Genomic DNA, 17733 nt, shown 5'->3' on the forward strand with positions numbered 1-17733 from the left:
TGCAAGGTGGCGAAGTCTCGGTGGGGCTACGTGGCCGTCTCTCGGACCACACAAGACTGGAGTACGCTGGGCGTACAGGGTGGATAGGATCGGACGTGTCATGGCTTCAGATATTATCCGAATTTATAATTTTATAAATATATTTTAATTATTTAAAAACTTCAGAAATCCATATCTTCCTCATACGAGCTCTGTTTTTGACGTTCTTTATATCCACGCATAGGTGAGACTATGCTCTACAACTTTTGTTTAGATCACTAAGGCTAAATATCGCTCTAACGTAAATTCACTTTTTACGTCGCGCTGTGTCGTGCCAGTTCTGTCGCGAAACTTCGACAGGTCATAACTTCTTCGTTATAACTCGGATTTTAACGTTCTTTATATGTACAAAATCCTTGTAACATATATTACAACTTAGTTAAGACTAATCCTCCTAAATAATCTTCTATCAAAAGGCCACTTTTGATGTTCCTTGTCTCTAAATTGACTAGCCCTGATCTACGGGCGTTACATGTTATATTTAATGAAATAATATTTATGCTTGGATCTCTTTCACCCAATAATCCTCCTATCAATTTATTCATCATATACCACCATTACCCACGTCGCCTACCATCACTATACTCCCATTGGTTTCCACATCAACATTGACCATCACTACTACCACATCGGCAATGAAAACTACCTCTGAATCGATTGACACATCATAACGGGGTAATCTATAGCATGCTCCACATTCCGCTGCTACCAATCCCACTTCGTTTCCTATCTTGACAAATGTCACATCGACATTATTCGAACCTGCTGCCCCTTCTGAACTGGTTGCCAACATAACACTGATAGCCCCGTCCCGAACTCCCATTACCACCTCTACTCATACTATGTCCAATCATGTTTGACATGGCATTTCCATATCCTTCCAAAAATTAAATCTTCACATTGACTCTTCTCTTACATTCTATGTACCTAATAACTACTTACAAGATTTTTGAGAACCTAACTGGTTTAATGAAATGAAAGAGGAGTATTAGACACTTATTGCTAACAAAACTTAGGTCCTAATCCTGCGACTAACAAATGATAATGTCATAAATTACATCTGGATATTTAAAAAGAACTAGAAAGCATATGGTTCTCTTGCACCATACTAGGCTAGATTAGTTACAAACGGTCACAGTCAACGAATCATCATTAACTATGATAGAACTATTAGCCTGGTGGTCAAATCAACTACCATTCATATGGTTCTTACTCTCATTGTATCTCACGCCTAGCCCATCCATCAACTTGATATAGGGAATGTGTTTCTTCGCGACTACCTTCAAGAGACAGCATACCTGAAAGAAACACCATGATTTTGGGACGCTTCTGCACCTAATCATGTCTATTTTCTCTAATGGGCTTTATACATGATCAAACAATTACCACTGACATGATTCTACCAGTTTGCATAGTTTATATCATGACTTGAATTTGTCAACAACCGTTGTGATTCATCTATCTTTATTTATTAGTGTCCCCCCATGTTTCATACTTATTACTCTGCGTTGATGATTTTGTGTTAACCGCTTCTTCAACCACTTTTCTTAGATAAATTAGACACGTTTTGGGCATAGAGTTCTCCATGAACGATGTGGGAGATGTTAACTCTTTCCTTGGTATCGTTGTCACCAAGGATAATCAGGGTATGTAATATGTTTTATCTAAGCAAAAATTTGCCCTCAACATTCTTGAATGAACCCACATGCTAAACTCCAAACCAGTTCATACCCCACCTGATACTTCGACTAAAATCAACCACACGGGCCTCCTGTCGATAATCAGATATTATACCAGAAGTCTAGTAGGTGCACTTCAGTACCACACTTTTACCATGCCCAACATCACTTGTGTCATTTAATAGAGATGTCTCGACATGCATGATCCTCATTTTACCACTCTAAAGCAGAATCTTCGATACACTTGAGGAACAATCCATGATGGAATATATTTCTTTGCCTCACCCTCATGACGTCTTATCACTTACTCATATGCTAACAAGGTTTGTTCCCCAAATAAGAGGCGATCCACATCAAGATTTATGTTTTCGGCCAAAATCTTATTTCATAGTCCTGAAAGAGGCAAAGAACCATATCTTGGTTTAGTGCTATAGGGTAGCAAATGAAGATTCAAATTTCACAAAAATCCATTAATTAAGAAACATATTTCTTTTAGATGCAAAAGTCGCTAATAACAATATAAAAAATAAGCACTAAGTAGTAACAAACCAAAAACACCAGATAAAACTTCATACAAATAAAAAAACCATGAGATATAAATTGAGCCTCATATTAACTCTTCAAAATATCTCTTACGAAGAAATAGGGGACTCCAACATATATAGCCATTTATAAGACCGTACCACACCAATGTGAGACATACTAACACAACTCCCTCCACCAGAGAAGGAATCTCGATGAGGATCGATAGGATGTGTCAAGCCATGTTGGTTCTAGATGTTGGTACCATGTAAGATTTATCATATATGTCGAGTCTCGTATTAACTCTAAAAAAACCTTATAAAAAGAAACCCCAAAATGAATAACCTGTTGGTGATTTTAGTGTCATCATGTCATTTTAAGTAATTGGAACCAACATGTGAGCTAAGGTGCTTCATGATTTGTACTCTAATATATGTACGGGGTTGTGTGGAGTGCACGCATGTATAAGATCGAATCGGAAGCCGGTTCGATAATTAGTCGGGGGTCCGGGTGCAGTGCCCCAAAACCTCACCGAATTTTACATATGGAAACATAATGAAAAATTCAATTTCTTGAGGGTGATTATGGTAATACTAACGAAACTCATTAGTTTTTGGTAAACCTAAATCCTCATTAAATCCGGATTGATATTACTTGCTTCCAAAACAACGAATGACAGCTCAACCCTAATGAAACCCTAATCGTGTTTAATATATAAACTACTCTTCCTCTCCAAAAGGGGGTTACGATCTTAAGCTCTCGTTTTTCAACATACATTCACAGAATCCTCTAGCATATTGACTTATGTTTTTTGTGCCTAGAAACGTAAGTGTCCACTTGGATTATCCTAGACTGAATTTCTTGTAACCCAGACATAGGATGGAAATATCAGTTTGGAAGTGATATCACGATCCAAGTTGGTATCCAGATCTCCACCACATCCCCTAAAGTTTTTCCTACATAACCGGCATATCTTGACTTGTCAAAATTATTTTTGAATATAAGATATTAGGTGGTCCTTGGAATTAAAGACTATTATACCCTACCTAATTAAATTGCCTTTTTTACACTTGTCAGCTTTCGCATTAGCCACCCTGCCCAATCGTTTTGAAAATATCTGAATGAGAGAATGTGTTTCTAAAGACCACATTTCTTTTCTAGAAAGGAGGTAAGAAAAACTTGGTGTTGTAATAACAAGAAGGCCCAATTCACTAAAGTAATAGAAGCCTTGGAGCCAAAGTTGATAATTCCTTCAAGTTATTAAAATTCCTTGTCATTATTGAAAGGTGAAGTTGCTCTTGACAGAAATGTACTATGGCTGGTGCAACCTTAAATGCTTTAAATTACTCTCTTTGTGTTTGTCTTTTTGGTTAAATTTATGTACCAGTGCGATGTATTATGTATTTCTATTTTCCTCGTCTTGTAATTTTTGCCAGCATCCTTTTTGGTCCTTTAATAATATTAATCAACTATTTGCTGTTGAAAAAAAAGTTAGAATCCCGCTTCCTGACGGATTCTTTTTTGCGTTTATCAAGAATTTTTGGGATGCTATTCTGAAATCGGTTATTAGCCGTGTCATGACTCAGGAGCAATATGGATTCTTAAAGATCGAAATATCCTCGATGGCTTGTTGATTATCAATGAGTTGATCTTGGTGGCAAGGAAAGTGATGCGAAATATATTTATCCTAAATCTGAATTCAAAAAGGCTTTTTGGTATCATTAAATCTGAGGCCAAAGCCTATTCCATAGGTGGGCATGGTAACCATGGCTATTTTTAAAAATAATTTAGTTTTAAACTAAAATTTGGAAAATATATCTTTGTTTAATTTCGTGTCTTTTTAGGAGGTATTTGGGATTAAAAATATTTATAATAGCTTGTGATATTAACACGAAATAAATTAAGTTGTTTTTTTTAATGTTCGACAAATTTTAATTTATATATGTAAATTTGCTAAAAAGGATATTTTACTTATTATTTACTTACTAGTTTATAACCCGTGAGAACCACAGTTACAAAATTAATTAAACTATCATATTAAAAAAATCAAAATTATTAATCAATTATTTTAAATAAGTTATTAATTAAGAGATATTTTTTTAGTTATATAAAATTATAATCGTTGATTTAAATAAATACGTGAACTTATATCACCTTATAATTTGTATTAATTTAATTTTAGGGAAGTCTTCAGAAAAGTCCTAATATTTACGGAAAAGTTACACTTTAGTCCCAATTTTTTTTTTATCGATAACTTCCTGAAAACCGGCAAAAATTTGCAGTTTGACCATTTTTGACCGGTTGAAACCAGTACCAAATTAATTTGGGACTATTTCGTAAACTAATCCAAAATATTGGGATTTTCCTGTAAACAAAAAATATTATGACTTTTTTTGTAAACAAAAATATTAGGACTTTTCTACAAACAGAACCCTTATTATTATTATTATTATTATTATTATTATTATTATTAAAAATATAAATAAGAATACTATTTTTTGAATTTGTTATTATTAATATTGTTACTAATACATATAAATGCATTAAATGAAAAAATAATATTAATGACATTGTTTAAGGGTGAAGATGGCGGAGATGGTGATGCTTTTAACATTGAAATCGTGAATGTGTAACACCCAAAGTTTTGAAGGCCAAGAAAGGAAAGAAAACCCTAAGTTTAGGGGTCGACTCGGCGAGTCCAAGGAGGGACTCGGCGAGTCCGAGCGGGATCCGAGTCGAGGAGTAAGTGACCGACTCGGCGAGTCGGCCAAGTGGACTCGGCGAGTCTGGTCTGTGCGTGGAAAACCCTAAATTCGGGACTTGGAGCCTATATAAACGTCTTAATCTTCTTCCTAGGGCTCCTTACTGCCTCTTAAGCCCTGAATATCAAACCCTAGCCGCCATATCCTCTATTTGAACCATTTATTGCCTTCAAGAGTGCATTTAGCTTGGAGGAAGAAGAAGAATATTGAGAGTGCAAGAAGGGGGCTGTAGATCCGGGATTGGGAAGACATTTATGAGCTTTTGGAGGTATAAACTAGTTCCTGGACCCTTTTTGCATCTAGATTTATGTGTGGTTGTTGGGGCTCTTTAGCCATAATGATATTATGTTGAGTTAGGAGCCGGATCTGGAGTTGTTACTTCAGATCCAAGTGTGTTATGAGCTGGGGAAGCATAAAGTATCATCCCTTGAGTCGATTTTGAAGCCCCTTGGCCTTAAACCCTAGTTTATGATGCTTTTTGCCTAGATCTCCCTCTCTACACGTAAAGTTTGCAACTTTACGTGTGGGATAGCCTTGGGAAGGGTAGATCTACATGTAACACCCGAAATCAGAAAGGTCAAGAAAGGAAAGGAAAAACCCTAAGTTGAAGAGGGTTGACTCGTCGAGTCCAGGGAGGAACTCGGCAAGTCGGAGCGGGATCCGGGTGTAAAGCAAGTGACCGAGTCGGCGAGTCGGCGAGGGGACTCGGTGAGTCAGGTCTGGGTTTGGAAACCCTAATTTCGGGACTTAGTACCCTATTTAAGCATCTTATTCTCTTCCCTAGGGCTCAGTTGCGGCCCTATAGTCCGATACCAGAAACCCTAAGCCTCCATTGTTGCTCATTCAAGCTTTCTTGCCATTTTGGGTGATTTGAAGGAAGAAGGAAGAAGGCACACATTGGGGATTCAAGAATTGGCAGTAGATCCAGAGTTTGTGAGGTCTTCCAGAGCATTTGAAGGTAATGAGTCGTGACCTTCCCTCTTTTGCATATAGATCAACCTTTATCATGGGATTTGGGGCTTTTAGGACAAGTTCATGAACCATTTCGAGTTAGAAGCCTAGATGTGAAGTTGCTACTTCAGATCTATGTGTATCTTGGCCTAGAGAATTATAAAGCATCAGTCTATGGGTTGATTGTTGAGCCCCTTTGTCTCAAACTCTAGTTTATAGTGTTTTGAGCCTAGATCTCGTTAGCTACACGTAAAGTTTGCCACTTTATGTAAGGAATAGGCTTTAGAAGAGTGGATCTACAGTTTGGAGTCCATGCATGACTCAAAAGTCCTCTGCATGTATGTAGATATGAATAGACTCGGCGAGTCCTTCGAATGGACTCGGCGAGTAGCTTGAAGATGAGGAGGAACTCGACGAGTGGGATGAACAACTCGTCGAGTCGGATGAAGTTAAGCATGAACTCGGCGAGTTGGAAGAACAACTCGACGAGTTGGTTGAAGATTGCCTTGGACTCGGTGAGTCTATTAGTGGACTCGGCGAAGTCAGGCCGCGAAACCCCAAACCCTTCGAGTTGAGACTCGAATCAGTGAGTCGGGTGGTGACTCAGCGAGTTGGTCAGGACAGGACTTGGAACTAGTTGGACTCGGCGAGTCATAGACTGAATCGGCGAGTCGAGTCGCGAATAGAAAGACCCTGAGCATATGAACTCGGCGAGTCATTAGGAGGACTCGGCGAGTAGGGTTGACCCGGAAGGTTGACTTTGACCAGGATTTTGACCTTGACCAGAGTTGACCTAGTTGACCTTTGGAGGTCAGTTGGACTAAGTGTTATATGGATATTGATAGCTCGGAGAGCTAGAGGAGCAGCGGTTCAGGAGATTGTCGAGTAGCAGCCAGATGTTTATCAGCAGAGCTTAGCAGTTCAGGTGAGTTTCCTTCCAGTAGGAACGGGTCTAAGGTCACAATGCCGGCCCGTTCAGTTAGCAGTAGTTTTTGGACTTCGGTCCGATGCAGTAGTTAGCATGTTTGATGCCTTCGTGGCTCAGACAGGATTTATGTCTTATGTGAGCCGGGCTACGGCCCGATGTAGTATATGTGTGTTCATGCTAGTGGATATGTTATGCTATATCTAGTCAGCTTCGGACTTCGGTCCGATGTAGGGGACAAGGTCCCAGTCAGCTTCGGACTTTGGTCCGATGTAGGGGACAAGGTCCCAGTCAGCTTCGGACTCGGTCCGATGTAGGGGACAAGGTCCCAGTCAGCTTCGGACTTCGGTCTGATGTAGGGGACAAGGTCCCAGTCAGCTTCGGACTTCGGTCTGATGTAGGGGACAAGGTCCCAGTCAGCTTCGGACTTCGTTTGATGTAGGGGACAAGGTCCCAGTCAGCTTCGGACTTCGGTCCGATGTAGGGGGCAAGGCCCCAGTTAGTCCGGACTTCGGTCCGATACAGTAGGCAAGGCCCAATATGTGCTTTATACGTTATTGTGTGGTATGTGGTAGATTGGGGGAGCTCACTAAGCTTCGTGCTTACGGTTTTCAGTTTTGGTTTCAGGTACTCGGTTTTCAAAAGAGGAGCTCGAAAGATTGTAGTGCACACACCATAGTCAGTTAGCCTGGGGATGTTTGACTCTGATAATGAGATTATGTTTTAAGTTAATACTCCAAAATTATGTTATGACTTATGATACAGTTTTGTACATATGGTTTTAGTAATGTTTTAAAAGAAATTTTTAGTCGTGATTTTTGGGTCGTTACACTACAGTTTGGAGTCCATGCATGACTCGAAAGTCCTCTGCATGTATGTAGATCTGAATGGACTCGGCGAGTCCTTCGAGTGGACTTGGCGAGTAGCTTGAAGATGAGGAGGAAATCGACGAGTGGGATGAACAGCTCGTCGAGTCGGATGAAGATAGGCATGAAATCGGCGAGTTGGATGAACAACTCGGCGAGTTGGATGAAGATTGCCGTGTGCTCGGCGAGTCTGTTCTTAGACTCGGCGAGTCAGGTCGCGTAGTCCCAAACCCTTCGAGTTAAGACTCGAGTCAGCGAGTCGAGCAAGGACTCAGTGAGTTGGTCAGGACAGGATTCGGGAATCTGTAGACTCGGCGAGTCAGGGGCTGACTCGGCGAGTCAAGTCGCGATTGGAAGGACTTTGAGCATAAGAACTCGGCGAGTCAATAAGTGGACTCGGCGAGTAGGGTTGACCTGGAAGGTCGACTTTGACCAGGACTTTGACTTTGACAAGAGTTGACTTAGTTGACCTTTGAAGGCCAGTTAGACTAAGTGTTATGTTGATATTGGTAGCTCGAGGAGCTAGTGGAGCAGCAGTCCGGAGTTAGTGGTCCAGGTAGCGGTCAAAGGAATTAGTAGCAGCAGTTCAACAGTATCAGGTGAGTTTCCCTTTGTATGAATGGGTCTACGGCCACAATGCCGGCCCATGTAGTTATGAGTAGAAGACCCAGGGGTTAGCCCTAGGCCCAGTATGCTAGTATGATATTCAGGACGAGGTCCAATGATAGAGGGCGGGTGCCCAAGGAATGGTTTATGTGATAGTTTATACTTGTTGTCTGTGTGATACTTGTATGTGCCTGGTAGGGAGGTGAGTGTGGGCGAGGTCCCGTATCTCAACAATAGCAGAGTGTGGATGGTGTTCCACATCTCAGTAGCAGCAGAGCAAGGGCGAGGCCCAAGTCAGGAAAGGAGTGAGTGTGGGCTGGGCCCGTATCTCACTACCAGTAGGAGCATGGACGGGGTTCCGTGACTCATCAGTAGTAGGTCAGGGGTAGGGCCCAGAGATAGGCGAGGCCTTAGGACAAGATCCGTTAGTATGTGTTTAGCTTATGTGAGATGTTTATGTGCTATTATATGTTAGTGGGTGAGGCCCTGTGATAGGAGAGGCCTACGTGAAACAGATCTGTATCCGAGCGGGGCTCGAAACCAGGCGGGGCCTGAAGCGGCGGGGCCGTTGTAGCGGGCGAGGTCCAGGATAGCGGGTGCGGCCCAGTATGTGCAGTATGTGGTTATGCATGGTATGTGGTAGGGTGGGGAACTCACTAAGTTTCGTGCTTACGGTTTTCAGTTTTGGTTTCAGGTACTTCCGGTAGCGGATGATGGAGCTCGGGATGATCGCATGACATACACCATAGCTTAGACAGCTTGGGAATGTTTACTCTGATAACGAATATGTATTTTGGAAACTAATACTTTGTTTATGTTTGAAAATGATGAATTTGCTTAACGTAATGTTTTATTAAATGAAATTTTTAGTCTTGAATTTTGGGACGTTACAAGTTGGTATCAGAGCCTTGGTTTGAGGGATTCAGACATGCTCTCGAGCGTGTCTGAACTCAAACTGAGGGATTGGTATAGAAGTTTTCAAAATGAAAAGACAGTTTTGTAAAAAGAGAGTTTTAGGAAAGAAAACGGTTTTAGAAAGGCAAAAATAATTCAGAAAGAAAAGAACTTTGAAAAGAGAAAAAGGGTGTGGTGCATGCAATCAACCGAGCTCAAGTAAGTACCCCAAAATACCCATACAAGTTTATGTTATGATTATCAGTTGATAGAACAGTATGCTAGATTAGGACTAAGGATCTAGGAATGATGCCTTATGTGCCTATTATATGTGTTTGAGCTGCATGATAGTGCTGATTAGACAGTAGTAGGATAGCCTGTTTAGGTTATGCCTGAGTTTATGAGTTTGTGTTGCATGCTAGTTCAGATTCTTGCTATGTGGATATGATTGCTTGAGTATGTTATGGTTAGATTTTCCCTTGTCTGAATGCTGCTTGCTTTGTGCATTGTGGGATTTTGAGTGATGGGAGTTAGCCATTAAGTGGATACGCCACGTCACATGTGATCAGGGTGGAATAATCTCAGAGTGTTGGATTTGGCCCTATTGCGTAGCTCTCGTTTGAGTCCAACCGTTGTAGGGACGAGTCCTTTACTTGAAGGATTATCTAAGCCTCGTAATATGTGATGATATCCAGGTGATGGCTAATTGGCATCACAAGGAGACCTTCAGCAGCTGAGGACTGGTTGAGTTGAGTCAGAGGTTTCCCTAGGGTAAGCCTAGGATGAGATAGTGCTGGGAGCAGTAGTAGTGGATAAGGGACATGGTGGAGTCAAAGCAATTCCTGAGGAGAGTACGGATAGATGTGGAAGGTAGTATGTGATGGGTTTTGTTCATAAGACATCCTATGTGCTCATACAAACCCTAAAGCTTGGATCTAGGTTTCTCTATTGTACATACTTTGAATCCAAGACTTTGAACCCTAATTCTAGCATATGGAAATCAGAATTCACATGTAAATAGGTTTAAGAACATACCTTGATTGTTATATAGCAACAACAATCCAATTCCTCCTTAAATTGACCTTGGAAAGCAGAGAGTCACAAGTGTCACTCCTCTAATGGCTTACAAACACCATAAGCAAGTGGAGAAGGTATAAAGAGAGAGGAGGGAGGTTAGAATTCGTCTCTAAGACTTCTTGGGAAGGGATACACGAATTCATGACCTTGGGGTTGTTTATATAGGTGTAGAGATAGGGTTTCAGTCATTATCCTTATCTAGTTGCTTATCCACCAAGCAACCAATAAGATAATCCTTGAATCCTTATCATACTCGAATTCTAAGGGATTTACACCTCAAATTCGTTCACCATATATATAAGATAATCCTTACCTTATTTTGCAACTATCACATAATTACAATTCAGCCCCTCTAGTTTAATTAATTACATTTGATCACAAAACTAATTCTTAATTAATTATCGACCAATATTAATTAAACAAATATGATTTCTCCTTTAATATATTATTCTTATAACATATTAATAAATCATATTATCCTCTCTCTCTTTATTTATTTCTCCAATCAAGTTGCTTTGGTGAAGGCAACCCAAAAGGACCATGCACCATCGGGTCAAGTACATACCAAAATAGTTATGGACTTAGACACTAATCCAACAGTCTCCCACTTGGATAAGTCTAACAACTATTCTGCGTATGACTTCGGATCCCGATCTGCAATCGTAGCTTTCCAAAGCCGCTGTCAACTCTGATCATATCAAATACGCGTGTCCTTAGATAAGGGATCATATATTCCTCCATTCTAGATATCGTATGAGATATGATTTCAAATCATTCTCTTTGTACTACTTCTCGATTTCTGATTTATGACGACAGACTAATTAAACAAATCAAATTAGCCCTAGCCCGGCCGAGCATTTACGTTTGTCATCACTAAACCATCGAGGGGCCCAAAGATATCGCTTTTACTCTACTTTGAATAAAAGGAACGGATAAACTTTGATACAATGCTTGCTTGCACTCACCCACCGAATTACACACAACAATATGTTTTATAACACCAAGTTACTGGTGCGTTTACATATTATCAATGTGCAACCGATTTGCAAGATACAACTCACACATCTCGGTTTCAAGAATATAAGATGTTATCGTCTCACCAATCACTCGTGATACAATCCATGGAGTGATCCAAGTGAGCGTGGGTTTAATCCAATGCTCAAATCATATTCGTAAGCACTCATGAACGTTGCAACAAACACTTGCTTATGTCTAATACTCTTTTAGACAATCCACACACCAATTCACGACAGTCTTCATTCATATCTACTTCCAACATATGAACGACTGTGGCCCGTTTGAATAATTCGATTATTCTTAATAAACTCAATTATTCTGGAAGTCAAAACATGCAAATGTGAAACTCAAGAATAATACTAATCCTATATGGCCTCAACCCTTTGAGCATAAATAAAACACCTTTTATTTATCACCGTATTGATTACTCATTATTTGTCGTTTCGGGTAATCAACTTCTTACTTGAATTACAACACTTGTCCCATGCTCCTAGCATGCACACAATGTTTACCTATGGCTCTTACTTTGTGAAATAGATCACATTGAACACATTTCCAATCATTCTCATTTTACAACTCCAAATCCTTTTTCATAAGTGAAAGAATATCAAATTCTTGCTACTTATAGAATATGCTAGATTCTAACATTCTATGAAACTATCCTTTCGTAATGTCACTGCACCAAAGTCACAAAGACTATTGCTAATGATATTACAAAGTCCTCTATCGGAGATTGTTACAAGACAATTCCATAGACGTGATGTCAATCACTCAAAGTACATTCTTTGAACATCCTTTTGCATAGAAGTTTCTAATCTAGTCATAGATTTCTCAATATTCAATTCCCAATATGGACACACTTCCATATGTTCCATATGACAACTCATTCTTAATAGAATCTTATCTATTCGTAATGATGTCGATACGGTCCATCCAATATGGAAACATTTCCATATTTTCCAATACTATACTTCCAACTACTCACAAGCGACCAATCCTCGTCGAACTTTGGGTTGTCCTTTGATAGTTGTTTAATTGTTTTAGTCAAAACCAATTCTAGTCCCTTTTCCCTCTAAATACGCTCGACATTTGGAAAATTTTAGAATGGTCAAACATTAAAGCATTTGCAATCGATCCTATACCCGAAGCGTATGGGACACGACGCATAATGTTTTATTTGCTATGTTCTCAAAATTCGAATTGTGAAGAGGGATGCCGTAATCGTAATCGAAATTTTAAGAACACACTATGTACCTTTGACTAATTTATTAACATTTCTCAACCTAATCCTTTAGATTTGAAATGAAGCATAATATTCTCTCCCTTAATTATAGTAAAACAACCTTTCAACTCTTACAACTTTGCAAAGTATGACTCTTGTTTTCTATAACTAATATTGCTAACCTTGCAATACTTTCCTTAATAATCATACAATCATAACATTTATGCTCCCACTATCATGATGATTATTATAAAACATAACACTTATGCTCCCACTAGCTTCGACTTGTATTCATAAACATCTCAACTTCCAGAAAGATAATACTTATTGAATTTCTTAATTTCATGTTTCTAATACTTAGTGCTTTGATAATCCTTTATCAATGCTTCTTGAACTTATACACCTTTGCCTTCAATAGTTCATATGTGTGTCTAAACAATTAAGACTAATTGCCAAACCTCACAATTCAAATTATGGAAAGGGATGCCGTAACCATAATCGAATTTGAGAATGCAATTTTACAATCACTATCTTCTTAAAATCTCTCTTAGTGAAAGCATTTCTTCACAATCATTTTCATGAAGGAGGAAATCTTATGACACTTAGATTTAAACGGTGTATGTGTTCCTATCCATGTGAATTTGTCAAAACCAAAGTTTACGACAAACTCATATGGATCGAACTTTCTTGATTTCTTGCCTTTATGGTAGCACAGCTGCCCACCATGTCTTCCAAGTAGTTAAGCAGCTCACCTTTTCTTATCAATGTACTTTCCATTGATCAAGGTCCTTGCCTTTTATGCATTCAAATGAGAACTCATAGGACTCAAATGCATAATTAACTCGATTGGATTGGTACAGAAACTAAATAATGTCAACACGATAGGTTGTAAACCTCAACTCGTGTGCTAGTGATGATCGATAAGGTTTATTTGATTTGTTCTTGAAACCTTTCAAGACCATTAAGACTCCCACTGACTCCTTGACATATAAGATTCTCTTGTCAAAACATTTCTTGACAAACAAATATTCAAGAGTTAGTGTAGCTTTTATCAAAACTCTTCATAAATTGGTCCTAGTTGGTCTTTGTCTTATCCAAGACATCACAATTTACCACATTTAATGAATGTTTTAAACCTTCTTAATACTTTTCACTCATTGTCACAATCTTAACTTTAAGACTTGTTATTGGAACGAAGTATGATTGACTTATTGATTTAACCATTTCTTCAATTCTTGATTCCTCTTCTTAGACATACAATTGTACTAAGACTCACTTAGAGGATCAATTGAGATATGGTTCTTAATCATTAAGACCTTGCATAAAAGGTACTCTCCCATCTTCTTAGAATGGAGAAACTTTTATCTTTCTGCCTACTTGATTCTTCTTATTCGTTCTGCTATTGATCTAAACCCTTTAATCAATTCAGAATTACACTTAATCTTGTAAGTATAATCATATTTACTAAACCTTTAGTAAATCATGACGAATATCATTGTTACTCTTATGGTGGTCTTGATCAACACGCAACATTGTGTGCTCGATCTCTTAGTCCTTCACTTGACACTTTGTCAATGAATTAGTCTAATTTCCAAATATGAAATTTCTCATTCATCGTGCAACCAAGTTGCATGATTCCAAATTTCTGTCCAATTGAAACTTTGGGCGATGAGAAACTCTCCCTATTTGGTGAATCCTCAACTTTCCATAAATAACACAATAAGAACCAAATCCATTATTGCTAATAATAGAAACATTTTAACATCAATTTTTCATACACGCCATTGCAAGGATAAATAAATAAAATTTAAAATCAAAATTTATTTTATTGCGGAAAAATTTGTCCTTACAATGCAATACATTGAAAAACTTATGCTAATACATCTTTCTTAGCAATCTAATTCTAACTCTAAGTAGTAGCTCAAAAATCTAATCTTCGAGAAATGCGATCGAAATCCATTCCTTCACGGTTAGATTCTGCTCACTTCTTCCCTTAAGCTTCCTTTGTTTTCTTCGATCCTACAAAACATCAATTGTAATCTTATTACATTATGTATTAAGAATCTAGAATAGAAGCTTAAAAGAGTTAGTAAATGGATTTTACCTATATTAGAGCCATACGTTTCGACTCTCCCATCTCTTAGATCTCTTAGGTAAATGGGGCAGCTTCGTCTCCAATGCCCTTTCTCTTGGCAATAAAAGCAAATTGACTCTTTTGGAACAGGACATGGAACTACTTCAAACATCGCCTTTCTCTTATGATCAAACTTTTCGATCATGGCATGTCTTTCGTTGCCATTGTCTATATCCATAGAGGTCTCGAAGGCAGATTCACCAATCAACTTTGTTTTTCTATTGCGCCAAATCATTGCAGATTCAGCAGCAACAAGCATATAGGTGAGAACTATAAGGGTCACGTCGTAGTTCATCATATAGTACTCTCTCACGAACTCACTATATGAGTTGGGAAGTGACTGAAGAACCCAATCAACAGCCATTTCCTTACAGACAACGGATCCCAACATTTTTAACTTATCAATGTGTGACTTCATCCCTAGGACGTGTGCACACACGACCTTTCCTTCTTTGCCAAAAGGGCTTGAGTGATCTTGAACTTTTCAAGCCTTTGAACTTGTGGGTTAGGGAGAATAATTGGAGGAGGAGGAGGAGGAAGTGAAGCATGATCTCTTGTTCCTCGATCGAATCGTGGAATATCATCTTCATGTGGAATGCTTGTTCCACGGGATTTGAGAAGACCATAGTTGTCAAACTTTGACATCTACAATACGGGAGAAAACGAATTCAAGTTAGTTGATAGATTGAGTCCTTGGTAGATCACCCAAATGAAATCCCAAGGCTAGGACCCAACACAATACGCTACAACCTAGAAAAGGGATGCCGTAATCTAGTTGCAGAATATTTGAAGGTAAGTGAATGACGATTCACTAATTTCCACCATGAAAAATGAAAAAGAAATTTAAGTTTTAAATCTATGAAAACTCCTAGACCCTTTGAGATACATTGAACTTTCAATGGCATGTTTATATATCGATATGCCCCTCTTGTTTGTGACTGGGATGCCGAGGATCACAAAGCGGGTGTGAATAACCATGCAAACTTACATGGTGCCCTCACATGTTACAGTCACCTATTCGATGTGCCGGTAAACCACACACGCTCCACCGAACTATGACAAACATTGAGTCACCCTTTGCTACCTTTGCTTAGACCCATTTAGTGTGCCGGTTAACCACACACGCTCCACTAACGTCTTCGCAAGGGCACAAAGTGTAATTTCATGGAATTACATCAATTCACTTTTGCCTAAGTAACTAAGATTGAGAATTTTATGAAAACATTTAGTTACTTTAGTAATTCATTATACTTATAATGGAAGGTTTCGTCCTATCCTACCCGTTCGGCTAACGACTCTCCACTAGTCAAGAGTGCGGTGGGTAAGAGTGGATACCCATTCAATCGCCATTTTATAGGCAATTTCCTTAAACACCCCTTATAGACCAGCTTCGTGAATGAGGCCTACTAACGGTAAGACTAACTTCTAGTTATATATATATATAATGTTAGACTTTTAATGTTATATATAGTATAGGGTGTATTTTATAACTTTTAAAATACTATGTGGTTAACTTTAACAATTACAACTTTAATTCTATTAAATGGTTAACCTAAACTTTTATGGATTTATTAAACCTCTTTTAATTATACACCTTAATTAATTAATAAAACCATAAGGGTGTGATTTGAACTTTTTCAAAACAATACTAGAGTTTTAGAATTTAATATTCCTAATTAAACTTTTAATCAACTTTTAAATTCCAAAACTTGAGGGCAAGTTTTGAAACATTTCAAACCATAAGGGTTTAGAATTTAAATATGCATCAAAATTAAACTATTTAATCAAAATTTAAATTCCAAAACTTGAGGGCAAGTTTTGAAACCTTTTTCAAAACATTAGGGTTTTAACTATTTAAATTTCAAAACAACAAAACTTGTGGGGTTCAAATTTAAACTATAAAACCTAAAGGGATAAATTGAAACTATTTCACAAGATAATTCAAATCTAAATTACAAATAATCAAACTTTATCTAATAAAACAAGTGATTATCTAAATTTTGACAATTATCTTCTATTTAGGTAAGGATAATCACATAATAATGAAAAAATTCGGATTTTATCACAAAAACGAGTTTATGGTAATTATCCAAAACCAAAACAGGAAGAAAATCGCGAAAACGAGCTGTCAGACACTTTGACTCGTCGAGTCTGGGCTTGGACTCGTCGAGTCCAGCTGACTCGGCGAGTTCACCAAGTGACTCGGCGAGTCAAACCTTCAAAACTCAAAAAAATCGATTTTCAGTGCTTATTACGATCAAATATGCATCAATACAATAGAAACCAATCAAGGCTCTGATACCACTGATGGGTTTTGTTCATAAGACATCCTATGTGCTCATACAAACCTTAAAGCTTGGATCTAGGTTTCTCTATTGTACATACTTTGAATCCAAGACTTTGAACCCTAATTCTAGCATATGGAAATCAGAATTCACATGTAAATAGGTTTAAGAACATACCTTGATTATTATATAGCAACAACAATCCAATTCCTCCTTAAATTGACCTTGGAAAGCAGAGAGTCACAAGTGTCACTCCTCTAATGGCTTACAAACACCATAAGCAAGTGGAGAAGGTATAAAGAGAGAGGAGGGAGGTTAGAATTCGTCTCTAAGACTTCTTGGGAAGGGATACATGAATTCATGACCTTGGGGTTGTTTATATAGGTGTAGAGATAGGGTTTCAGTCATTATCCTTATCTAGTTGCTTATCCACCAAGCAACTAATAAGATAATCCTTGAATCCTTATCATACTCGAATTCTAAGGGATTTACACCTCAAATTCGTTCACCATATATATAAGATAATCCTTACCTTATTTTGCAACTATCACATAATTACAATTCAGCACCTCTAGTTTAATTAATTACATTTGATCACAAAACTAATTCTTAATTAATTATCGACCAATATTAATTAAACAAATATGATTTCTCCTTTAATATATTATTCTTATAACATATTAATAAATCATATTATCCTCTCTCTCTCTTTATTTATTTCTCCAATCAAGTTGCTTTGGTGAAGGCAACCCAA

Source organism: Lactuca sativa, chromosome 3 (genome assembly GCF_002870075.4).
Source record: "Lactuca sativa cultivar Salinas chromosome 3, Lsat_Salinas_v11, whole genome shotgun sequence".
Lineage (NCBI taxonomy): Eukaryota > Viridiplantae > Streptophyta > Magnoliopsida > Asterales > Asteraceae > Lactuca > Lactuca sativa.